Source organism: Lepidochelys kempii, chromosome 14 (assembly GCF_965140285.1).
Source record: "Lepidochelys kempii isolate rLepKem1 chromosome 14, rLepKem1.hap1, whole genome shotgun sequence".
Classification (NCBI taxonomy): domain Eukaryota; kingdom Metazoa; phylum Chordata; order Testudines; family Cheloniidae; genus Lepidochelys; species Lepidochelys kempii.
The window spans coordinates 46,084,585-46,109,550 of record NC_136393.1 but is presented as its reverse complement, the minus strand read 5'-3'; the positions used below and the strand labels follow the sequence as shown (position 1 = coordinate 46,109,550).

The 24,966-nt window shown below is 47.9% G+C and overlaps 1 non-coding gene across 1 annotated transcript in view; it reads right to left on the bottom strand.

The window, feature by feature from the left end:
• LOC140897909 (uncharacterized) overlaps positions 1-24,966 on the bottom strand; it is an 80,243-nt gene that overhangs the window by 41,681 nt on the left and 13,596 nt on the right. The window contains exons 2-3 of the transcript XR_013634536.1: positions 22,070-22,196; positions 21,301-21,450 (exon numbers count right to left, since the gene is read on the bottom strand). This is a non-coding gene — a transcript (uncharacterized LOC140897909). The remainder of the gene's footprint in view (positions 1-21,300; positions 21,451-22,069; positions 22,197-24,966) is intronic.

Sequence of the window (24,966 nt, the reverse complement as noted above, 5' to 3'; positions counted from 1 at the left end):
AATCTGTCCTCACCCCCACCAGGGGCTCTGTGTGCCCCCAATCCCTCCTCACCCCACACCAGGGGACACTGTGTGCTCCTCACTCCCTCCTCACCCCCACCAGGGGCTCTGTGTGCCCCCAATCCCTCCTCACCCCACACCAGGGGACACTGTGTGCTCCTCACTCCCACCAGGGGCTCTGTGTGCCCCCCACTCCCTCCTCACCCCCACCAGGGGCTCTGTGTGCCCCCCACTCCCTCCTCACCCCCACCAGGGGCTCTGTGTGCCCCCAATCCCTCCTCACCCCCAACACAGGCTCTGGGTGCCCCTCAATCCCTCCTCACTCCACACCAAGGGATCTGTGTGTCTCTCCTTTCCCCACCTCCTTCCAAAGTACATTTCTTCCCCCTGGGTGGGAAGGGAGGTGTGGCTGGCTAGTATCTGCGCTCCCTGCCCCCCAGACAGAGCAGCCTCGGGGGGAGGAAGGATCCAGCTAGGAAGAAGGCCGACATCAAGCCTCGTTCACTCCCCTTCCCGCTGGCTGAGCATCCGCCCCTCAGCTGTCAGCCAGGAGAGCAAGGAGCAACTTTGTAAAGCGCAAATGGTTTTGAGGTTTGTTTCTGATGGTTTCCTCCAAATCAATAGGGCTCTGCCCAGCGATGCCTAGATCGTTCCCTGACATTTTGGAGTGGATCAGCGCGAGCTCCGATGGGCGAACAGGTGCATCGCGGTCCACGAGGCAGCAATTGCGACGGGGAAGGGAGGTCCTGCCTGACCCCTGCAGCGACAGGAGATACAGTCAGGGTGGGGGAGAGCACGTAGCAGAGGGAGACAGAGAGCTGGGAAAGTGACAGCCATTGGCAGATTACTGCCGTGCCCAAGGGCCCCAGCCAATTTGGGGCCCCTGGAAAAAATCTCCCCAGGCCGTGGCCCCAGGTCTGGAGGAGCTCTGCCACGGTGGGGTGCACAGAGCTTCGCAGGTCTCGGGGCTGCAGCGGGATGGTGGGAGGGAGCGTGGTGGGGGAAGGGGCAGAATGGGGCGGGGCCATGGGTGGAGCAGGGGATGGGCCATGGGGAAGGGGTGGAACAGGGTAAGGCTGTGGGCAGGGCTGCAGACAGAAGGGGCGGAATGGGGGCGGGGCCTCAGGCAGAAGGGGTGGAAGGGGGCGGGGCCGCAGGTAGAAGGGGTGGAAGGGGGCGGGGCCGCAGGTAGAAGGGGGCAGGCCCATGGTTTTGGCACCCGGTACCCCCACCACTTGCTCTGCCCAGAGCTCCAGGTCGGATGATCAGATGTCCTGATAGGGACAGTCCCGCTATTTAGGGTTTTTTCTTATATAGGCACCTATTACCTCCCACCCCGTCCCGATTTTTCACGCCTACTATCTGGTCACCCTAGCCACAGGAGACCTTAATCAGTCTCTGCTGGCAGCCCAAAACAGCGGAGGCTGAGAAATGTTACCAGGGCCGGAAAGAAACGAAAAAGGTCCCTAGAGCGTCAGGCGAAAAAAATCCCTAAATTCTAGAGGGCCATGAATGTTGCTGCTGTGAAGATGTGGCTGAGCCAAGTGGAGAAGGAAGGCCGGGATCTCAACAGGCGTGGAACCAAATTACCCCAATCGCTGAGGCCGGAGAGATAGAGACGAGGAAGCTTGCTGGTCACCCCTTCCCCATTTGCCCCTGTCCTGCTTGGGGACAATGGAGATTCTTTCCCCCTCCTCTCGCAGACAATTCAGGGATGTCCCCAAAAGAATAAAAGCCTCAGCTGGGAGTGGAGATGCTGGCACTGCTGTGAATTCACCCCATTCTCTAGGTCCCCCAGAGAGGGGAGGGATAGTTCATTGGTTTGAGCATTGGCCTGCTGAACCCAGGGTTGTGAGCTCAATCCTTGAGGGGGCCATTTAGGGATCGGGGGCAAAAATTGGGGATTGGTCCTGTTTTGAGCCGGGGGTTGGACTAGATGCCCTCCTGAGGTCCCATCCAACCCTGAGATTCTATGATTAACCAGAGCTTCCCTGGGTTTCGGGCTTGCGGAGCGTTTGCTTCTAGGACCGGATCCCAGCGTGTCTCCTGGATTCTTGGCACTTATTCTCCCAGCTGCAAGAGGTCGCACCGGTGCCGGGGCTGAAATGCACCAGGCTAGGCTGGGGATGGGGCTTCAACCTTTTTATTTTGCCCTTTGGCGCCATAAAGTTGAATTTAGTTTTGTCAAACTCCTTTGTCTCAAATCACCAGTAACAACGGCCTGGAATGGATCCGGGGCCACCTGGGAAGCCTCGCTGGGTTGTTATTTCCTCAGCCCTGAGCATCACAGATGGCACATTACACAGCTGCCAGAACTATGGGTTTTCACGCCCTTCTATGACTGTGCAGGGAAAAGCCGTTGTCTGCAGGGGAAATCCCCTCTGCTGGCATTTCCCTTTCAAATCGGCCAGGGGGTGGGGTGGGGGGGGATTTTTTTGAAGTCTGGTGGAATAGCCAGGAGGAGAAAATGTTTTGGAGGATGGGGGGTATTTGTAGGTGATGCCACTTCCCTTCTCCACCCCCAACTCTGCCTTGTATGTCGCTGAAGGGCAAGGTGCCAGGGGTGCCGGAACAGGGTGGGGGCCTGGGGCCACATCACATCTTACCATCCATATGGGCAAGCGACAGGGGAGAGGGAGCGGAGAGGAGCGAGTGGGGGGCGGGGTCTTGAGAGGAAGAGACAGCATGGGGGTGGGGCCTTGGGTGAAGGGGCGGGGCAGGGTGAGGGTAGAGGTTCAGGGGGAGGGACATCGCAGAGGGCGGGGCTACCATTTGGGCAGCAGCGGCCCCCCCACACTTTTAAGGAGCTTTGGCCGCTCCTGCAAGGTGCGCCTTTGTGGTTTGGCTCGGTCAAATATCTGTGGGCCCCCAGAGGATACAGGTCCCTTTGAGGAAGATCCCTTAGTCATCGAGGGGTCATTGAAAAACTATTTGCAAACCCAGTTCTTCCTCAGAGCTGTATTGATAAGTACATAAGAACGGCCATACTGTGTCAGACACAGGTCCATCTAGCCCAGTGTCCTGTCTTCCAACAGTGGCCAGTGCCAGGTGTCCCAGAGGGAATGAACAGAACAGGGAATCATCAAGTGATCCATCCCCTGTCCCCCATTCCCAGCTTCTGGCAAACAGAGGCTAGGGACTCCATTCCTGCCCACCCTGGCTAATAGCCATTGATGGACCTATCCTCCATGAATTTATCTAGTTCTTTTTTGAACCCTGTCATAGCCTTGGCCTTCACAACATCCTCTGGCAGTGAGTTTCACAGATTGACTGTGCGTTGTGTGAAGAAATACTTCCTTTTGTTTGTTTTAAACCTGCTGCCTATTCATGTCATTGGGTGGCCACTAGTTCTTGTGGTATGAGAAGGAGTTAACAACACTTCCTTATTTACTTTCTCCACACCAGTCATGACTTTATAGACCTCAACCATATCCCCCCTTAGTCATCTCTTTTCCAAACTGAAAAGTCCCAGTCTGATTTATCTTTCCTCAAATGGAAGCCGTTGCATACCCCTAATAATTTTTGCTGCCCTTTTCTGAACCTTTTCCAATTCCAAGATATCTTTTTTGAGAGGCGGCGAGCACATCTGCACACAGTATGAAAGCCAGGCAGGGAGCTCTGCCGGCTGTCAGTCAGGATGGCAAGTCCTGAGAATCGCCCAACATAAGAGTGTGACACTGGCTACTCCCACCTTGACCTGGGTGAAATGAGGCGGAACTGGGGGAGTCGCTCACAGCACAGTCGTGGGAGCCCTGGCTTTTATCCTTCCCTCCCCAGACGGTTTCCATGTCAGTGTCACTGATAACTCACCTGCCCGGGCACCTCTCGGGATCTCCCTTTCTGCAGGGCTGTTGACCTCTATCATATCCCCCCTTATTCATCGCACTGGATTTCCAGAAGCAGAGTGTATGGATGGTCCATTATCCTAACACATGTCTTTGTCTAGGGCTGTGATGGCCCCTCAGTAGCTGTGCCAGAGCACGGCCCCAAGGGGTGGAAGTTGGCAAAAGGGCAGAGCCCCCACTACATCTTCCTACACTACTCCAGTTCTCTGCTATATTCCCTCTCATTGCCTTGATCCCCCCACACCGTTCCAACACACACCACTCCAACCCTTCTCTTCCCCCCAGCAATCCCTGCATCACACCCATTGCTCTGCTTACACCACACCTAACTAAAAAAATGTCACAGCCACCATAGGAAGGGAACCCTTTTAACATTTTTATCAGTGACCTGGAAGAAAACATAAAATCATCACTGATAAAAATTTGCCAATAACACACAATTTGGGGGAGCGGTCATTACTGAAGAGGACAGGTCACTTGTACAGAGGAATCTGAATTGGGTGCAAGCAAACAATCTGTATTTTAATATGGCTAAATGTAAATGTACACATCTAGGAACAGAGACTATAGGCCATGCTTAGAGGATGGGGGACTCTATCCTGGGAAGCAGTGACTCTGAAAAAGATTTGGGGGTTGTGGCAGATAATCAGTGGAACACGAGCTCCCAGTGGGACTCTGGCCAAAAGAGTTAAAGTGATCCTGGGATGTATAAACAGGGGAATCACAAGGAGGAGCAAAGAGGTTATTTTGACCTCTGTGTTTGGCACTGGTGCGACCGTTGATGGAATCCTGCCTGTGTCCAGTTCTTGTGCCCACAATTCAAGAAGGCCGGGGATAAACTTGAGAGGGTTGAAATTAGACGAAGGTTTCTAACCATCAGAGGAGTAAAGTTCTGGAATAGCCTTCCAAGGGAAGCAGTGGGGGCAAAAGACCTATCTGGCTTCAAGATTAAACTCGATAAGTTTATGGAGGAGATGGTATGATGGGATAACATGATTTTGTCAGTTAATTTATCGTTTAACTATTCATGGTAAATAGGCCCAATGGCCTGTGATGGGATGTTAGATGGGGTGGGGTCTGAGTTACTACAGAGAATTCTTTCCCGGGTATCTGGCTGGTGAGTCTTGCCCATATGTGCAGGGTTCAGCTGATCGCCATATTTGATGTCGGGAAGGAATCTTCCTCCAGGGCAGATTGAAAGAGGCCCTGTGGGTTTTTCGCCTTCCTGTGTAGCATGGGGCACGGGTCACTTGCTGGAGGATTCTCTGCACCTTGAAGTCTTTAAACCACGATTTGAGGACTTCAATAGCTCAGACATAGGTGAGAGGTTTATTGCAGGAGTGGATGGGTGAGATTCTGTGGCCTGCATTGTGCAGGAGGTCAGACTAGATGATCATAATGGTCCCTTCTGACCTTAATATCTATGAGCCTATGAGCCTATAAGAGTCCCAAGAATGAGTAAAGGATTAGAAAACCTGCTTTATTGACTCCAGAAGCTCAGTCTATTTAGCATCACAAAGAGAAGGTTAAGGGGTGGTTTCATCACAGTCCATACATACCTACCTGGGGACCAAATATTTAATAATGGGCTCATCAGTCTAGCAGAGAAAGGTTCTACACAAGCCAAGGGCTGGAAGTTGAAGCCAGACAAATTCAGACTGGAAATACGGTGTAAATTTTTTAACAGTGAGTGTTTTTGGGATAGCCTGCAAGACATCTTTCACTCAGTTCCCCAAGAACTCAGTTCGACTTCGGTTTTGTCACTCAAGTTCCTTTATTTGGCATACAGCAAAGCTATGCTGAGTTGATCAGACTCAAACATAGGGTGTGGGTACAGGGTATATCACACATCCAAACCTCCTTCCTTTGGATACATTTACATATTACATTACATTCGGTATACATTGCACCCCACTAGACACTGCATAAGCGTGCTTTAAAAGCAAAAAGCAACCCAGCGTCAATAAAATAAATCCGTAAACATAAGGAGTGAAGCCCATGCACCAAAATTCCATTCAAAAGTGCCATCCAAATTCTGGGGTTTTTTTTTTTAAAACAGTTTATTAATTATAAATAATGAAGCTACTTTAAAGGGTGTCTATTCGACATTGGTGAGGCCTCATCTGGAGTACTGTGTCCAGTTTTGGGCCCCACACTTCAAGAAGGATGTGGATAAATTGGAGAGAGTCCAGCGAAGGGCAACAAAAATGATTAGGGGACTGGAACACATGAGTTATGAGGAGAGGCTGAGGGAGCTGGGATTGTTTAGCCTGCAGAAGAGAAGAATGAGGGGGGATTTGATAGCTGCTTTCAACTACCTGAAAGGGGGTTCCAAAGAGGATGGCTCTAGACTGTTCTCAATGGTAGCAGATGACAGAACGAGGAGTAATGGTCTCAAGTTGCAGTGGGGGAGGTTTAGGTTGGATATTAGGAAAAACTTTTTCACTAGGAGGGTGGTGAAGCACTGGAGTGGGTTACCTAGGGAGGTGGTGGAATCTCCATCCTTAGAGGTTTTTAAGGTCAGGCTTGACAAAGCCCTGGCTGGGATGATTTAACTGGGAATTGGTCCTGCTTTGAGCAGGGGGTTGGACTAGATGACCTTCTGGGGTCCCTTCCAACCCTGATATTCTATGATTCTATGATTCTATGCAGTGGGCATTCAAAAACATGTCAAAACCCGCCAACCATTCAAATCCTATCCCAAAAGTTCTGCTTAACTGTACTGTAAAATAAATTTTAGAATGAAAGTAAAAACAAAAAACTATATAGTAAAGGTTTGTAAACTAAAAAAAAAAAAAAAAAAGCAGCGAAGTGAAATGTCTGAAATGAGAAACAAGTCCAAATAATTTAGGGCTAAAGCCTATTAAAAATATTACACAAAAATGTTCAGTTTATTTGTGTGTCCGTGTTACTAAATGTTACCAATCTGCATCAAAAATTATGCCCACTAAAATTTGGGGAAATATCATTAAAAACCATTAAAAGAACGTTCTAAACATATACTTTAAAATATACTGCCAAAACATAAAATTGCCAAGGCAGGGAGGGGATGGCAAGCACACACACAAAACTGTTCAAAATGAGTATGATACTCTAAAACCAAGGTGACATAAATAGTCTGTAAAAACATAACCAATCTTTTCAACAGAAGAATACTGGAAGCAAAGTACTTGAGTCATTAAATGAGAAAAAAACCCTCCTTAATAAAGCTTTGTTATAATATACATACTGTTATTGCTTTTAAAAAAGTATAAAATTAATTCAATGTGTTCTAATCGCATGTGCCAAAGGCATGCTGTACAAAATAAAAGCAGCCTTAAGTAAAATGAAGCAAAAAACCTTGTCCTCTTTAGTCACCACAAACGTTAAAAATTTAATACAATAAAAATAACAGTTGATGCAACATAATCATAATAATAATAAAAAAATCGACAAGGGTCTGGTAGCAGGAAGTTAAATGTAAAACCACTGCAACTGATGTGGTATAAAAAAAAAGTTTCTTTTCCCTACTCAAATACTGTTAGAAAACACAAAGACTAAAAACTCCCAGACTTGTTCTGCTGTTTGCATCTGGGAAATGTACACAGGTAGGTGTAACATCTTACAGACAAAGATGCCGGCACAACGGTTCGCTTTGGGAAAAGAGGCTCCAAATTGCACAGCAGGGTTAAAACACTGAAATGTTAGTAACGTAAAAATTGCCTATGCTGGTGATAACAAACATCGTCTGGGGGCTAAAAAGGATCACTTCTGGAATGGACTCAGGAAATGTTAATTGAATTGACCTATGTTCTGTTTCACACCTAAATTTCTTGCGGTAATAAAAGGAAATACCAGGGTTTTTTTTAAATGAAATTAAAATAAAAGCAAAATCAAAACGACAAAACATGCTTTAAAGGCAAAGCAAGTTTGTAATGTGGAATTACACCCTGGTGGGCTGTACCAGAAGTAATAATCTTCCACCTCCTCGTTAGTACTTTAAGCCTAGTATTAATGGTGGTTCAAATAATTACAGCTACTGTAGCCTTAAAATTGTGTTGCTAAGTAGTCCACTGCAAAAAACAAACACAAAAATCCTAAAATATAATGCAAGTAAAACAAAGAAGTAGATAAGTTCTGGAGGTTAGGTCCATCAGTGGCTATTAGCCAGGGTGGGCAGGGATGGCGTCCCTAGCCTCTGTTTGCCAAAAGCTGGGAATGGGTGACAGGGGATGGATCACTTGATGATTCCCTGTTCTGTTCATTCCCTCTGGGGCACCTGGCACTGGTCTCTGTCGGAAGACAGGACACTGGGCTAGACGGACCTTTGGTCTGATCCACTAGGGCCGTTCTTATGTAAATACTAATATAAAAAAGAAAAACAAAAGCTGTGGAACATAGGCTTGACTTGACATGAGTAACTGAACACGGGTCAGGCCTAATTTCTCAGGAGACAGGATTAAGGAGGTAAATAAATCAGCAGGCTGGAAGCAGAATGTTTGTAAGAGCTAAAATAAGGGGGAACCCCCAGGGAACCATCTACAATGGACACGAGAAGCCTGGACCATAAGATGAGGTAAAGAGTAAGTCGTCCAATGACAGTGCGTGCATTGAGCATGCTGCGGAGGGATTTGTTCCTGCAAAGTGACCAAGCCAATTCCCAATGTGTAGCGAATGCCAGGTAACGTGTAAACGTCTACAAAGGAAGAGGTTTGCTGCGTAGCTTTGGGTGTGGGGTAGGCCCTACGCCCGCCCTCTACGCTTGAGTCTGATCCACTCGGCAGAGCTTTGGTGTGTGTCAAATACAGGAACCAAAGCGACCGGACTGCAGTGGAACGGAGTTCTTGGGGAACCAAGTGCAACAGAAGTGGCTCTAAAGGCTTTCTAGGGAAAAATGCCCGGGGTGGTCGTTGTTATCACCTGACCTCCCCTTTTCACGGTTTGTTTGATCACTAAGGATTTTACTCGGCATGACTGCACCGAGTTCTACTGCCATAACTGGGTTTTATGATTGAATCAAGGCATATTTAACACTTTAATGTATTACTTTTTAAAAGACTTTCAAACATTTTTACAATTTTTAACGGTTCAATTTTTTAAAACTCTGTAGTGTTAATTTGTGCAAACACTTTTTGACAGGTTTTATTTAATTACTTGTGTTTTTAAAGTGACACATTTTGTAGCCATTTTTTCCGGCAACTTTAAACTTTTAGATTTTTTTTAATGGTTTTTGCACTTTTTTTTTTTTTTAGCTTCGTACACTCAGCCTGCAAAGCTGTACTTACTAAATACAAAAAGAAAAGGAGGACTGGTGGCACCTTAGAGACTAACCAATTTATCTGAGCATGAGCTTTTGTGAGCTACAGCTCACTTCATCGGAATGCATCCGATGAAGTGAGCTGTAGCTCACGAAAGCTTATGCTCACATAAATTGGTTAGTCTCTAAGGTGCCACAAGTCCTCCTGTTCTTTTTACGAATACAGACTAACACGGCTGCTACTCTGAAACCTTACTAAATACAGTTTCTGAAGGACAGATGCTTTCTACCTTGGACCTAAGGCAACAGTTAACAAAGTTCTGGGGTTTTTTTGATTATTATTATTTGGGAATGTTTTTAATTTACTTTGTTTTCCCCTCCTACACCTTTGATTGGCTTGTTATGCTTTTTGCATCTAGTTGGTAAGGTGGCACCTTGTTGTTTGTGATGTTTTAGCCACTAGAAATTATCCTTGTGAAACTGCAGCCTTGATTTGGGCTTTTTTATTGTATATTTTTTTTGCTTTACAAAAAAACCAAGAAGATACTATTTTTTATGGCTGCAAATGGGTCCTATCTTTTAACATGTTAGTGGCACTCAACAGACTTCTGCTGTGCTCTGCCCGGCATTCTTTTACATACTATAAAGTACCTTTCAAATATTTTTACCACTTTTATTTTATTTTAAAACTGCTTTGCCAGGTGGCATGGCGTGCACTTTATAGATCTCTTTTTTGCTCTTTCTGCCCATTCTTTACTTCCTCCACATTTTTAACATAATGGTTAATTCTTTTACTTCTCTACGCTGGGCTTTTATTTTCAGGGTTACTCTCTGCAGTAATAAGGGGTTTTGCATTTTTTTGGTTGCATTTGTTATTTAGCACTATTCATTGACGTTCCTTTTCCACCCAGACCCAGTTTCTTCCTAATACCTATCTGGGAGTCTAGAGGGTCCCCCTTTGGATTTAACTTAGTTCCCCAGTGCCCCAGAAACCTCTTCAAATTTAAGCCCTACCAATGCCATTGCTAAAGTGCTGGGTTGCGATCCTTGACAGTAAAGCTAGACATATACTAAACGATACCTTACCTGCCCCAGATGAATAGATCCGATCCGAGGCACTGCACCACTACGTTGGAGAAGCCTTCTAAACCTCTTCCACTCGATTCCCCAAGAACTCAGTTCAACTCCGGCCTCATCACTCAGGTTTCTTTATTTGGCATAAAGCTATGCCAAATTAATCAAACTCAAACGTGGGTACACCACGCATCTGAAGTTACACCCCCCCCTTCTTTACATACACTTACACATCACATTACATTCCCTATACATTGCATTACATGCTGTAGAATTGGCTTGGTTACTTTGCAAAGACCAATCCACGTGCAGCATGCTCTGTCCACAGTCAGCTTTCCTCTTTACCTGTCTTGGCACTCCTTACTTTTCTTGTCCATGATCTTGTTTTTAGGAAATGTTTCCCTGGGTGTTCTCCCTCTTATCATAACTAGCTCAGACATTCTGTCTTTTAGCTTTGAGCAGGTCTACACTTAAACTGCTGTCCCGCACCCCGTAGTGCTTTAATGAAGACGCTCTATGCTGACGGGAGAAAGCTCTCCTGTTGGCTTAGTTAATCCACCTCCATGAAAGGCGGTAACGATGTTGGCAGGAGAAGCTCTTCCGCCAACACAGTACTGTCTACACCGGCAATTAGGTTGGTATATAACTCAGGGCATGAAATATTCACACCCCAGGACAACGTAGTTACACCGAAGTCATTCTGTAGTGTATAGACTTGCCCTTATTGACCCATTTACTTATTTTAGCCCAGACAGTCAGTTTTCAGTCTACTGATCTATTTACCTCCCTAATCCTGTCTTCCAAAAATTAAAGCCTCCCTAATGACTCATGTTCAAGCCGGGCCTACAGGAGTAACTAACCACTGGCGCAATTCACTGGCGGATTCTCCACCAATGAGAATTTTAAAATCAAGACTGGAGGTTTTTGCTAAAAGATCTGCTCTAGGAATTCTTTGGGGGAAGTTCTCTGGCTGGTGCAATACAGGAGGTCAGATGAGATGATTACAATGGTCTCTCCTGGCCTTGGAATCTATGAACCCCACTACCCAAGTCCAGGGCGTAATTTGTGCCAGGGCTGAGCCCCAGCACCTCCAGGCCTGGCAGTTCAGAGCCCCGGCACGGCACCTCCGGGCCTGGCAGTTCAGAGCCCCGGCACTTCTGGGCCTGCCGTGTCAGTAATTAAAGTAAAAACACTTGCTTGAACCCCGGCACCTCTTTCATTACAAATTAAGAACTGCCCAAGCCCCCCACATCCATGCCCCTCAGTCACATATGCGTGGAGGGGCTATGGGGCGGTGAGGAGGCGGTGGGGTTGTGAGGGATGCCTGGAGGCCATAAAGGGGAGGAGAATGGAGATTCAGAGTCCACAGCCTACACCCAGATCACAGAGGGTTCCTGGGGATCTGGAGCACTCCAGATTTAGGCACCCAAGTGGCAATTTTAAGCGCCACTGTGATCCACCAAACCCCCACCTGGCTGCCAACTAACACACACCTAAACTCACCGGGCACTGAAATTTTTGCTGTAAAATTGCACTGGGTATGCACACTGCTGCCTCAGGCAAGCCCCAGGTGCTGGTCTCACACCTAAGCCTCAATACGATCTCCCAACCAGCCAAAGATAGCTGGGGTCCTCCTGGCTCAGTTGTATAGACTCTGATTTCTAAGCCCTAAAGTTCAAGGCGTTGATCAACTCTCTGTGTCCAGCATTAAACAGCAATAGGTGGGTTCGGGGACAGTTTTAAACAGAGCCCTTGGTTTCACTCGGTGACTTGGCCAACACCTTCCATTCAAACTGAAAGTTTATTGATTAAACACAAGAAAAGAACAAGAAATCAAAATAGGCCAAAATCAAAGGCTATCAGCCAGGATGGGCAGGGATGGTGTCTCTCGCATGTTGGCCAGAAGCTGGGAATGAGCAACAGGGGATGGATCACTTGATGATTCCCTGTTCTGTTCATTCCCTCTGAGGCACCTGGCATTGGCCACTGTCAGAAGACAGGACACTGGGCTAGATGGACCTTTGGTCTGACCCAGTATGGCCGCTCTTATGTATGGCCTTTATCTGGAAACGGCAGTCGAGTGATTATGCAAAACAAACGTAGAGCTTATCGAAGGCTCTCTGCTTTTGGAGTCAAAATCTTAGAGTCTCTTGTTTTCAGGGCAACCCTTCTTTGCTGAAAAGGAGATGGTTAATTTTAGTCTCAGTCCTGATGGGAATGGCATGCATGTATCCTGTTCTGAACAGAGACAGACAGGGTGGAGGAGAGACAGGACAGAGAAGATGGGTGAAATATGGCTTTTGTGGATGTTTTTGGACTACTGGTTAGTTACAAGTGGATGCTTGATCTGGTTAGTTATGAACTGGTCAGGGCTGTCATCTGATGGCATCCTTTCTCCTTTGACAAGGCAGGTTTGGATGATTGCAATATACTTGACTTCAGGATTTGACAAGAAACCAAGAGAGCGAGGTAGGATGAGAGGAAAGAAACAGTGGGGCAGAAAATAACACAAGGGAAGGGAATACAATACAGGATCTCATGCACCTTCCTGGTGCTGGTAATTCCATCTCCCCACTGGTGGGCTGAGATCCGGACCTCACGATAATGTGATGACTTTCACTCACAGGTGAAAATAAAGTTCCCTAAACAAGAGCAAGTCCTTTAGACGAGTCGAGATGGGATGAAGTGCTGGCAGGTCGGGGGATGAGCTGGGGGAAGATGACATGAGGCGAAGCAAGCTGGGACGGGAGAAGAGAGCTGATCTTATTTCCAGTCTCTTTTTAAGATACCACTGAAGGGAAAAAAGTAAGAGGCAGGGTTCGTCTCCCTCATTATTTTGTCCACCAATTAGGCCTAATATCTGTCTCACCAATTTTGGCTTATTAACTTCCATCTCCACCTCTCCCGTTTTCACCCAGCATAATTTCAACACAGGCTTTGTATCGCATCAACTTTCCCTGTGTTGATTGGACTTAGTCTCTCTGGATGCTTCTTTTGCATCTGTTTAGAATGAATTCTGTTGAAAATAACTTGACCTACTTTTCACGGTGAACTCCTAAGTAGGCAAGAGTGATAGGCCAATTGTCACAACAGCCGTATTCATGATCAGATCTCCCCTAACTGCACCCAGAACAGCTGTTGCGAGGGGCACGACTCTCTTATAACTTTCAGCCTAGTGGTTAGAGCAGTTACCCAGGATGTGGGAGACCCCAGGCCAATTCCCCCCTCTGCCTGGGTGGGAAAAAAGGATTTGAATAGGGATCTCCCACCTTTCAGTACAGCTACCCCTAACACAGTGAGTTAGTGCAGATAATTCCCCCTGGATGCTGCCAGCTCCAGGGGGGCAGAGCTAAGGTTGCTTGGGCGTGTACCTTAACTCTGTATTGCCTGGTTTTCAGAAGGATTTTCCCCCCTGGACTCTGCCTTCTGGAAGGGCACAAGTTATCACCAGGCAGCCTTAGTCCTGTGTTAACAAAGTTTTTTGTCAGTGAATTTCCTAGCTTTTTGAACAGAAAGAGAAATATTGGAGGAGCAGTCATTTAGCGTGTTGATGTTCGCACCGATATTAACAGCGGATATGTTGCCGTTGCTAGAGAAGCACAAAAAGACCCAGCTTTTAAACAGTGCTTTACATCAGCAAACCCCAAAGAATGACCCCATTTTACAGATGGGAAACTGAGGCATGGGGAGCTGATGGGCCTTGCCCAAGGTCACCTAGCGGGCCGGGGCAGACCCAGGACTAGTCCCAGCCTGCTGGTTTCTCCACTAGGCCACATGGTCATTATGTGATTCCCAACTGCTCCGTGCATTTTGTGATAGTGGACTAGGGATAATGGTCGTGCTTTGAAATACTCGGAGTGCGTTATTGCAAACAGGGCAGGGGAGAGAAATCTCAGACATGGCCTCGGTCCCCAAATCTTGGCCGCTTTATGACATGCCTCTGACGGTAACTTTAAGCATGTGAGAAAAGGCTAGTGTCTCCCCGCCTCAAGCAACATACAGATGCCCCCCCCACACGCACACTGTTTCTAGCTCATTCTCCCCTGCCTGTCCCATTAAGCCATTAGTAGATAAGAAGCTACGCGTGCACTAAAATGGTGGGTAGCATAGGTGGTGGGCATCATAGGCTTCCCCTGGGGCAGCCACTGCCGCCCTGCCACCTGGACCGTGGGGGCCCCGCCTGTGCTCCGCCTCTTTCCATCACTGCTCCGCCCCTTCCTCAAGGTCCCCACCCTCTCCGCTGCGGGGCTGACTCCCGCCTCTCCTCCACCCCCTGACCCTCCCCACACAAGGCCCCCATGGCCCATGGACAAGGCCCCTAATCCCATGCGTAGGGGCACGGAAAGGGGTTCAGGCACCCCCAAGAGACAGCCCTCGCCCCAGATACCATCTTATATATGTGGGGCAGGGATGGGGGCAGAGACATCCCCAGAGGCACAAGGGTCACATGAGGCGGAGCATGGGGTGGAAATCAGACCCACCCCCTAGGGGGACAGGGAACCCCACATCCCTGCCCACATCCAAAGGTAGGGAGCGGGGATCAGACCCCTCCATTCCCCCTCACCCCCCAAGAAAGGCAGCCCCTATAGATCACAACACACATGGGAAGAGAGAATTTGATGCTGACAGACACCCCTGACTCTATTTCCCCCAACCCTCTCATTTCCCTCCCATATCCCCCTTCCCCTTCCCAGCTCTACCTCCCCCTGGCCCTTCTCCCCATCCCTACCACTCATCCTCATTTCTCCTCTCCCATAATCCCCCCCACACCCCCATGCTGCAGCACTGAGCTATCAAACATCTTCATCAAACACACCCAGTCCACCGGGAACCGCTGCACCAGCCTGTGGCCTCAGTCAATGGCGTCATCCCAGACGTTGTGTAGTGAAGTTCCCAAATCTGGCTCAATCCTGCAAAGCAGCCAATGTCCGGGATGGCCTCGGGGGCAGCACACCCTGCTGGGGCTTTTTTGTCCATAGCGGCAAGATGGCACCGTGCCACTTTTCAATAGAACGAATGGTGGATAGAAGGCCAGATCAGTGTGGGATTGTCATGTTTTGCACAAAGTCAAGCCACTTTATGCCTGTCTCCCCCATCCCTCCCCACTCAAAAATTCTCCTCCCCTGCCAGCAAGCATTCATATGTCTAATTTCTTCCCCTGCCCCCAACAAAAAAAATACTATTGATTGCATTCCCCCATCCCCATAACATTTTCCCTTCTCAGGACATCGAGGAAGTTTCTTCCCTGTATGGATTTGCTGATTCCAAACTAAACCAAAGCCCCGACTGCAACTGCTCCCGCATTCAAGATTTCAATCTCGTGTGGACTTTCTGATGTTTAATCAGATGCGAGTTCTGACTAAAGCTTCTCCCACAGTCGAGGCATTTATAGGGTCTTTCCCCCGTGTGTATTCTCCGGTGCGTAACTAGGTTGGAGCTCAGATTGAAGCTTTTCCCACAATCCAGGCATTTATAGGGTCTCTCTCCCGTGTGGGTTCTCTGGTGTCGAATGCAGGTTGAGCTGTCACTAAACCCTTTCCCGCATTCCGGGCATTTATAGGGTTTCTGCCCTGAATGGATTCTTCGATGCTTAATCAGGGCTGAGTTGTCGCTGAACATTTTCCCACATTCTGGGCATTGACAGTTTTTTTCTCCCGTGTGGATTTTTTGGTGCGTCGTCAGGTTTGAGCTCTGAATGAAACTCTTCCCACATTTGGTGCATTTGTGGGGTTTGTCTCCCGTGTGGATTCTCTGATGCACGACGAGGCTCGAGCTCCGATTGAAACTTTTCCCGCAGTCAAGGCATTTGTAGGGCCTCTCTCCCGTGTGCGTTCGTTGGTGCAGAATAAGGTTGGAGCTCTGATTGAAACTTTTCCCGCACTCCTGGCATTTATAGGGCTTCTCTCCCTGGTGGGGGGTCTGAGATCCACCAAGCTGTTTGCTCATATTGAATCGTCTCTCGCATTCGGTGGGTGGTTTTTTTTTCTCTCTTGTATGGGTTCTCTGCTGCACTGAGGTTTCCAGGATGTCCTTTCCACCTCTACTAGAACTAATGAATTGACACCCTTTCTTCCCTGGCTGCTTTCCTGACCTGTGCTGACTCTCAGAGGCTTTTCCCTGCTCAAGACTTGATGCAATGTCTTCTTTGGAGCATCTGGATGATGCCCCATGGGGTTCTGGCTCCTTACAGCCTGCCTGCCGTGGATTCTCTTCCTCATCCTCTTTCACCATCCTGTCGCTCGCTGGAGTAAAGAGAGAGAACCCGGACAGGAGTCATCCCCTCTGCCGGGATGAAAGGAAAGAAAGGGGCATAGCAAAGAGGAGAGACACAGCACAGTAATGGTTGGGGAGACTGAGAAAGGTAAAAAAATTGACCTATGTGTAAATTTTCCTTCTCTGAAGTGTAAAGAGGGCACATGGAGCTCTCTGATTCATTACAGCCAGGATATTCCTCCTCGTCTTTCAAACATGGAGTGTCCTCTGTCCCCTCCCCACAAATCCACCCCATTATTTCTCTCTAGCTTCACAATATAGTGTCTGCAGGGGTGTGTGTGTGTAACAGAAATGAAGGCTTATCCCACCTACCAGGGATGGTCTAGGTTTACTTGGTCCTGCCTCAGGACAGGGGGCTGGACCTGATGACTTCTCGAGGTCTCCTCCAGCCCTACATTTCTCTGATTCCTTCCAGCAGCGGTGAGGCACTGGGGAGCTATAGAAGCAGTCAGTTCTCTGAACAGCGCTGCCTCATGACACTGCAGTGTGAAGCTAGTGAGAGAGATGAATAACACAGCAATGAAAAGAGAAGCCTGCAGGCCTGGAAGAGGAAGTGGAATAACCCAGTGGTAACAGATCACGGAACAGCAGGTGCACACAAGGGAGAAATAGGATTCTGTCATGCACACGCTCAGGGGGAAGTAAATTTGGGGAGGGAGATCCTGCCAGCTGTCCTTTAGGATGGGTGAGGCGCTGCGAGTGTCATGGGGCATGGGTAAGGCCCTACCAAATTCACGGTCCATTTGGTCATTTTAACGGTCATAGGATTTTTAAAATGGTAAATGTCATGATTTCAGCTATTTAAATCTGAAATTTCACGGTGCTGCAATTGTAGGGGTCCTGACCCCAAAAGGTGCAGTGAGGAGGATGGAAGGTTATTGTAGGGGGGGTTGCGGTGCTGCTACCCGCACTTCTGTGCGGCTGCTGATGGTAGGGCGGACTTCAGAGCTGGGTGCCCAGCGAACAACTGACACTCTCCAGCCACGCAGCTCTGAAGGCGTGCAGAAGTAAGGGTGGCAGAACTGCAGAGTCTCAATGCATGGATGAGATGGATGGTGTAGGGAGGAGGGGTTTAGATTTATTAGGAAGTGGGGAAACTTTGGGGAAAGGGGGAGCCTATACCGGAAGGATGGGCTCCACCTAAACCCAAATGGAACCAGATTGCTGACACTTAACATTAAAAAGGTCTTAGAACAGTTTTTAAACTAAGGGCTGGGGGAAAGCCGACAGGTGCGGAGGAGAGCATGGTTCGGACATCCCTTAGGGGAGGATCTACTCATAGAGGCTCTCTATGTCCTAGTGAGGATGAGAGGATGGAAAGTGATAAAATAAATGCAGGTTCTGATCAGAAACAGTCAAATAAAAAAGAGTCCCATTCAATTACAATGTGTAATGGCAGACAGCTAAAAGGAGATAAGTTTTTAAAGTGCTTATATACCAACGCTAGAAGTCTAAATAAGATGGGTGAACTAGAGTGCCTCATATTAAGTGAGGATATTGATCTAATAGGCATCACAGAAACTTGGTGGAATGAGGATAATCAATGGGATACAGGAATACCAGGGCACAAAATATATTGGAAGGACAGAACAGGTCGTCCTGGTGGGGGAGTGGCATTATATGTGAAAGAAAGCATAGAATCAAATGAAGTAAAAATCGTAAATGAATGAAACTGTACCATAGAATCTCTATGGATAAAAATTCCATGCTCGAATAATAAGAATATAGCAGTAGGGCAATATTACTGACCTCCTGACCAGGATGGTGATAGTGACTGTGAAATGCTCAAGGAGATTAGAGAGGCTATTAAAATAAAAAACTCAATAATAATAGTGGGGGATTTCAATTATCCCCATATTGACTGGGTACATGTCACCTCAGGACGGGATGCAGAGAGAAAGTTTCTTGACACCTTCAAGGACTGCTTCTTGGAGCAGCTGGTCCTGGAACCCACCAGAGGAGAGGCAATTCTTGATTTAGTCCTAAGTAGAGCTTAGGATCTGGTCCAAGAGGTGAATATAGCTGGACTGCTTCGTAATAGTGACCATAATATAATTCAATTTAATATCCCTGGGGCAGGAAAAACACCACAGCAGCCCAACACTGTAGCATTTAATTTAAGAAAGGGGAACTACACAAAAATGAGAAGGTTAGTTAAACAGAAATTAACGGGGCACAGCACCAAACGTGAAATCTCTGCAAGCTGCGTGGAAACTTTTTAAAGACGCCATAATAGAGGCTCAAAGTAAATGTATACCCCAAATTAGAAAACATAAAAAGAGAACCAAACAAGAGCCACCATGGCTAAACAACAAAGTAAAAGAAGGAGTGAGAGGCAAAATTGCATTCTTTAAAATGTGGAAGTTAACTCTTAGTGGGGGAAATAAAAGGAGCATAAACACTGGCAAATGAAGTGTAAAAATAGAATTAGGAAGGCCAAACAAGAATTTGAGGAACAGTTAGCCAAAGACTGAAAAATAATAGAAACATTTTTTTTTAAGTACATGAGAAGCCGGAAGCCTGCTAAACAACCGGTGGGGCCGCTGGACGATCAAGATGCTAAAGGAGCATTCAAGGACGATACGGCCATTGCAGAGAAACTAAATGAATTCTTTGCATGGGTCTTCACGGCAGAAGAGGTGAGGGAGATTCCCAAACCTGAGCCATTCTTTTTAGGTGACAGATCTGAGGAACTGTCTCAGATTGAGGTGTCATTAGAGGAGGTTTTGGAACAAATTGATCAATTAAACAGCAATAAGTCACCGGGACCAGATGGGATTCCCCCAGGTGTTCTTAAGGAACTCAAATGTGAAATTGCAGAACTACTAGGTGTGGTATGTAACTTATCGTTTAAATCTGCTTCTGTACCAGATGACTAGAGCAGTGGTTCCCAACCTTGTTCCGCGGCTTGTGCGGGGAAAGCCCCTGGCGGGCCGGGCCGGTTTGTTTACCTGTCGTGTCCGCAGGTTCGGCCGATCGCGGCTCCCAGTGGCCGCGGTTCACTGTTCCAGGCCAATGGAAGCTGCTGGAAGCAGCGTGGGCCGAGGGATGTACTTGCTGCCGCTTCCAGCAGCTCCCATTGGCCTGGAGCAGCGAACTGCGGCCACTGGGAGCCGCGATTGGCCAAACCTGCGGACGCGACAGGTAAACAAACCGCCCCGGCCCGCCAGGGGCTTTCCCCGCACAAGCGGCGGAACAAGTTTGGGAACCACTGGATGAGAGGATGGCTAATATGACGCCAATTTTTAAAAAGGGCTCCAGAGTGAGCATGTGGCCCAAGGGGATCCAGCGGATATAATGTACTTAGATTGCCAGAAAGCCTTTGACAAAGTCCCTCACCAAAGGCTCTTACGCAAAGTAAGCTGCCACAGGATCAGAGGGAATGTTCTCTCATGGATTGGTAACTGGTTAAAAGATAGGAAACCAAGGGTAGGTATAAATGGTCAGTTTTCAGAATGGAGAGAGGTAAATAGCGGTGTCCCCCAGGGGCCTGTTCTGGGACCAGTCCTATTCAGCATATTCATAAATGATCTGGAAAAAGGGGTAAACAGTGAGGTGGCAAAATTTGCAGATGATACAAAATTACTAAAGATAGTTAAGACCCAGGCAGACTGCGAAGAGCTACAAAAGGATCTCTCAAAACTGGGTGACTGGGCAACAAAATGGCTGATGACATTTTATGTTGATAAATGCAAAGTAATGCACATTGGAAAGCATAATCCCAACTATACATATAAAATGATGGGGTCGAAATGAGCTGTTACTACTCAGAAAAGAGATCTTGGAGTCATTGTGGAGAGTTCTCTGAAAACATCCACTCAATGTGCAGCGGCAGTCAAAAAAGCGAACAGAATGTTGTGAATAATTAAGAAAGGGATAGATAATAGGACAGAAAATATCATGTTGCCTCTATATAAATCCATGGTACGCCCACATCGTGAATACTGTGTGTAGATGTGGTTGCCCCATCTCAAAAAAGAGATACTGGAATTGGAAAAGGTTAGAAAAGGGCAACAAAAATGATTAGGGGTATGGAATGGCTTCTGTATGAGGAAAAGATTAATAAGACTGGGACTTTTCAGCTTAGAAAAGAGATGGCTAAGGGGAGATATGATTGAGGTCTATAAAATCATGACTGGTGTAGAGAAAGTAGATAAGGAAGTGCTGTTTACTACTTCTCATAACACACGAACTAGGGGTCCCCCAATGAAATTAATAGGCAGCAGGTTTAAAACCAATAAAAGGAAGTATTTCTTCACACAATGCACAGTTAACCTGTGGAACTCCTTTCCAGAGGATGTTGTGAAGGCCAAGACCATAAGAGGGTTCAAAAAAGAACTAGATACATTCATGGAGGATAGGTCCATCAATGGCTATTAGCCAGGATGGGCAGGAATAGTGTCCCTAGCCTCTGTTTGCCAGAAGCTGGGACTGGGTGACAGGGGATGGATCACTTGATGATTCTCTGTTCTGTTCATTCCCTCTGGGGCACCTGGCACGGGCCACTGTACGAAGACAGGATCCTGGGCTAGATGGACCTTTGGTCTGACCCAGTAGGGCCATTCTTTTGTTCTTAATGCCGTGACCCCCCCTAAAATAACCTTGTGATGCCCCCCTGTGTCAGGACCCCCAATTTGAGGAAGGCTGGTCTCCCCTGGGAAATCTGTATAATATAAGGTAAAAGCACACAAAAGTGCAGATTTCATGTCGGGAGACCAGATTTCATGGTCCGTGACGCGTTTTTCATGGCCGTGAATTTGGTAGGGCCCTACTCATGGGGATATGACACCTCCTACCTACAGCCCTGACCTGGGTGAGATGAGAAAGAACTGGGGGAGCTCGCTCACAAACCCCGCTTTTGCCTTCACTTACCAGGCTGTTTCTGTGTCAGTCTCCCTGATTCCTCACCTGGGCAGGCGCCTCTCCGGATCTGCCTTCTCTCAGGTGCTTGGAGATCTGGGACTCACGGCTCCTTCCCTTGTTGCAAACGGAAGATCAGGTCAGGTTTGGGAAGGGGCAGTCCTGCTCAAGGGGCAAAATCTGGGCGTGTCATGCATTGGGAGAGGATTTGTCACAAAGAAAATCCCTTTCATTTTTAACCTGACCCTGGGCTGTACTAGGGGGATGTGAAATCTGAACAGATGGGAACATGGTCACTGAGTCACCATGGGAGAAGCAGACAACGGTGGGAGGAACGAGTTATGTCCTCAGCAGGACTTTCCAGGATCTGTGCGCCTGGGGAGGCCTTACTGACGCACACACAGCTCTGGTGTTACAAATCTGTCTCTTTCTGAACCAGCAGAGCCCAGAGCCCCTCCCCACGGATGGAGCTAGTCCCAGGAAGGGAGGGGAACAGAGATGCTGAGTGTGTGTGAGTGAGACTTAATACAGGCAGGTCAACACGCTGCTTCAGGGCATAAATCCAAAACTAGAGGGATGAGAATGAATTAGCAGCTCCCTAGTATCTCTCAATCCCGCATTCATGGGAGGTGGCGTGGAGGTAAAAGTGTCTCTCATGCTGGATCGTGAGACCATGGAGCCCATTCCCATGAAGTCAAACTGAGCAGGAAAGAACCTGACCTGCCTGGGCAAACCATGGACCCCACGGCTTCTAATAATTGAGGGGACGGAAATCCCTTACCCAGTGAGGTCACCGTCTCATAGTTCTCCTGCATGACGTCCCTATAGAGGGCTCTCTGGGTGGGGTCCAGCAGAGCCCCCTGCCCCTGGGTGAAATACACAGCCACCTCCTCGAAGGTCACCGGCCCCTGAAACAGCAAGAGACCCCCACTCAGCACCTGCTGCCCCAGCCACAATCCCACTAGTCACAGTGGAGGAGGGCCGATAAAATGGAAGCTCTGGGGGGTCTCAGAGGAGCAGAATCCCACCCCCATCCTGCTCAGAGCAGCCAGGAGGCTTCAGGGTGGGGAGAAGGGGAGAGCTCCTTGTCCCTCCCAGCCGATGGAGGAGAGCAGGGGCCCTCCCGTTTATCACACACTTACTAGCCAGAGGCTGATACAGGAGATGGAGCTCCTCAGTGGGGTCGAGGGACATGAATCCCAACCCCTTTCCCATTCCCAGTAGCTGGGGGTGAGGGGACGGGGCCTCACCACTGAGTGCCCCCTTCGTATTTCACAGCAGCCCCTGGCTAGTAGGTTCAGGCTCCAACACCAGGACTCTGGTCCGTTTTCCCAGCCCCATCCAGAGGGGTTGTTGCCTGTTCCAGCAATAGGAGAATTTCTACCTTCCCCCCCAAAGGGCCTGTTCTGAAAATCGGGTCCCAGGCAGAACGCGTCCCAGGTGGCTTGTCACACCCTGTCCCCCTCCCTTCCTCTTCCAGCGTATTTCCTACCCCTTCCCTTCTAGCTCACACCCACCAGCAGCTCCCAGAAAACCCCGCACCTAAGCCGGCCCTGCTGCAGCCAGTTCTCCTCCTCAGGGGATGGGGAAGAGGCGGGCGACCAGCAGCAAAACCACCCCTGAGCTCGGAAACCTTACTTCCCCTTCACCCTCACCCTCACCCTGAGGATTCCTTGGGCGACACGGCCTCCAGGGACCCCTTGGAGACGGCTGCTCCGTCTGGCACCAGCGTGCCAATGCCCCTGGCAAGAAGACCCCCTCCCCCGTCTCCTGATACACCCGCTACAGAATTCGGTGCTGAAATGCTCCTTCTCCTCGTACCACAGCGAAAAGTCCTCCCCGCCCGCTCCGGCTCACCCCTCCACCCTTCAGCACAGCTGCGCCCGATGCAACGAATGCAGCTGGAGAGCGTGCAGAACACGGCTGGAACTCAAAGAGGTGGAACACCACACAAACAGTGGCATGACCGCTTAGCCCCTCCTCTTGTCCATTTATTATGGCAACATATCACTGAGCCACCCCCAGAAGCTATTTAAGAACATAAGAATGGCCCTACTGGGTCAGACCAAAGGTTCATCTAGCCCAGTGTCCTGTCTTCAGACAGTGGCCAGTGCCAGGTGCCCCAGAGGATGAACAGAACAGGGAATCATCAAGTGATCCATCCCCTGTCACCCAGTCCCAGCTTCTGGCAAACAGAGGCTAGGGACACAATCCCCGCCCATCCTGGCTAATAGCCATTGATGGACCTATCCTCCATGAATTTATCTAGCTCTTTCTTGAACCCTCTTATGGTCTTGGCCTTCACAACATCCTCTGGAAAGGAGTTCCACAGGTTGACTGTGCGATGTATGAAGAAATACTTCCTTTTATTTGTTTTAAACCTGCTGCCTATAAATTTCATTGGGGGACCCCTAGTTCTTGTGTTATGAGAAGTTGTAAACAACACTTCCTTATCTACTTTCTCTACACTAGTCATGATTTTATAGACCTCAATCATATCCCCCCCTTTAGCCATCTCTTTTCCAAGCTGAAAAGTCCCAGTCTTATTAATCTCTCCTCATACGGAAGCCACTCCATACCTCTAATAATTTTGGTTGCCCTTTTCTGAACCTTTTTCAATACCAAGGTATCTTTTTTGAGATGGGACGACCACATCAGCACACAGTATTCAAGATGTGGGCGTACCATGGATTTATATAGAGGCAACATTATATTTTCTGTCCTATTCTCTATCATTTTCTTAATTATTCCCAGCATTCTATTCGCTTTTTTGACTGCTGCTGCACATTGAGTGGATGTTTTCAGAGAACTATCCACAATGACTCCAAGATCTCTTTCTTGAGTGGGAACAGCTCATTTCGACCCCATAATTTTATATGTATAGTTGGGATTATGTTTTCCAATGTGCATTACTTTGCATTTATCAACATTAAATTTCATCTGCCATTTTGTTGTCCAGTCACCCAGTTTTGAGAGATCCTTATGGAGCTCTCCACAGTCTGCCTGGGTCTTAACTATCTTTAGTAATTTTGTATCATTTGCAAATTTTGCCACCTCACTGTTTACCCCTTTTTCCAGATCTTTTATGAATATGTTGAATAGGACTTGTCCCAGAACAGACCGCTGGGGGACACCGCTATTTACCTCTCTCCATTCTGAAAACTGACCATTTATACCTACCCTTTGTTTCCTATCTTTTAACCAGTTATCAATCCACGAGGGCAACTTCCCTCTGATCCTGTGGCAGCTTACTTTGCGTAAGAGCCTTTGGTGGGACAAAGGGACTTTGTCAAAAGCTTTCTGAAAATCTAAGTACACTATATCCACTGCATACCCTTGGGCCACACGCTTGTTGACCCCCTCAAAGAAACCTAGTAGATTGGTGAGGCATGATTTTCCTTTACTAAAACCATGTTGGCTCTTCCTCAACAAATTATGTTCATCTATATTTCTGACAAAATTGTTCTTGATTATAGTTTCAACCAGTTTGCCCGGTACTGAAGTCAGGCTTACAGGCCTGTAATTGCCGGGATCACATCTGGAGCCCTTTTTAAAAATTGGCTCACATTAGCTATCCTCTAGTCATCTGGTACAGAAGCTGATTTAAATGATACGTTACAGACTACAGTCAAAACAACGAGGAGTCCTAACAAATTTATTTGGGCATAAAATTTCGTG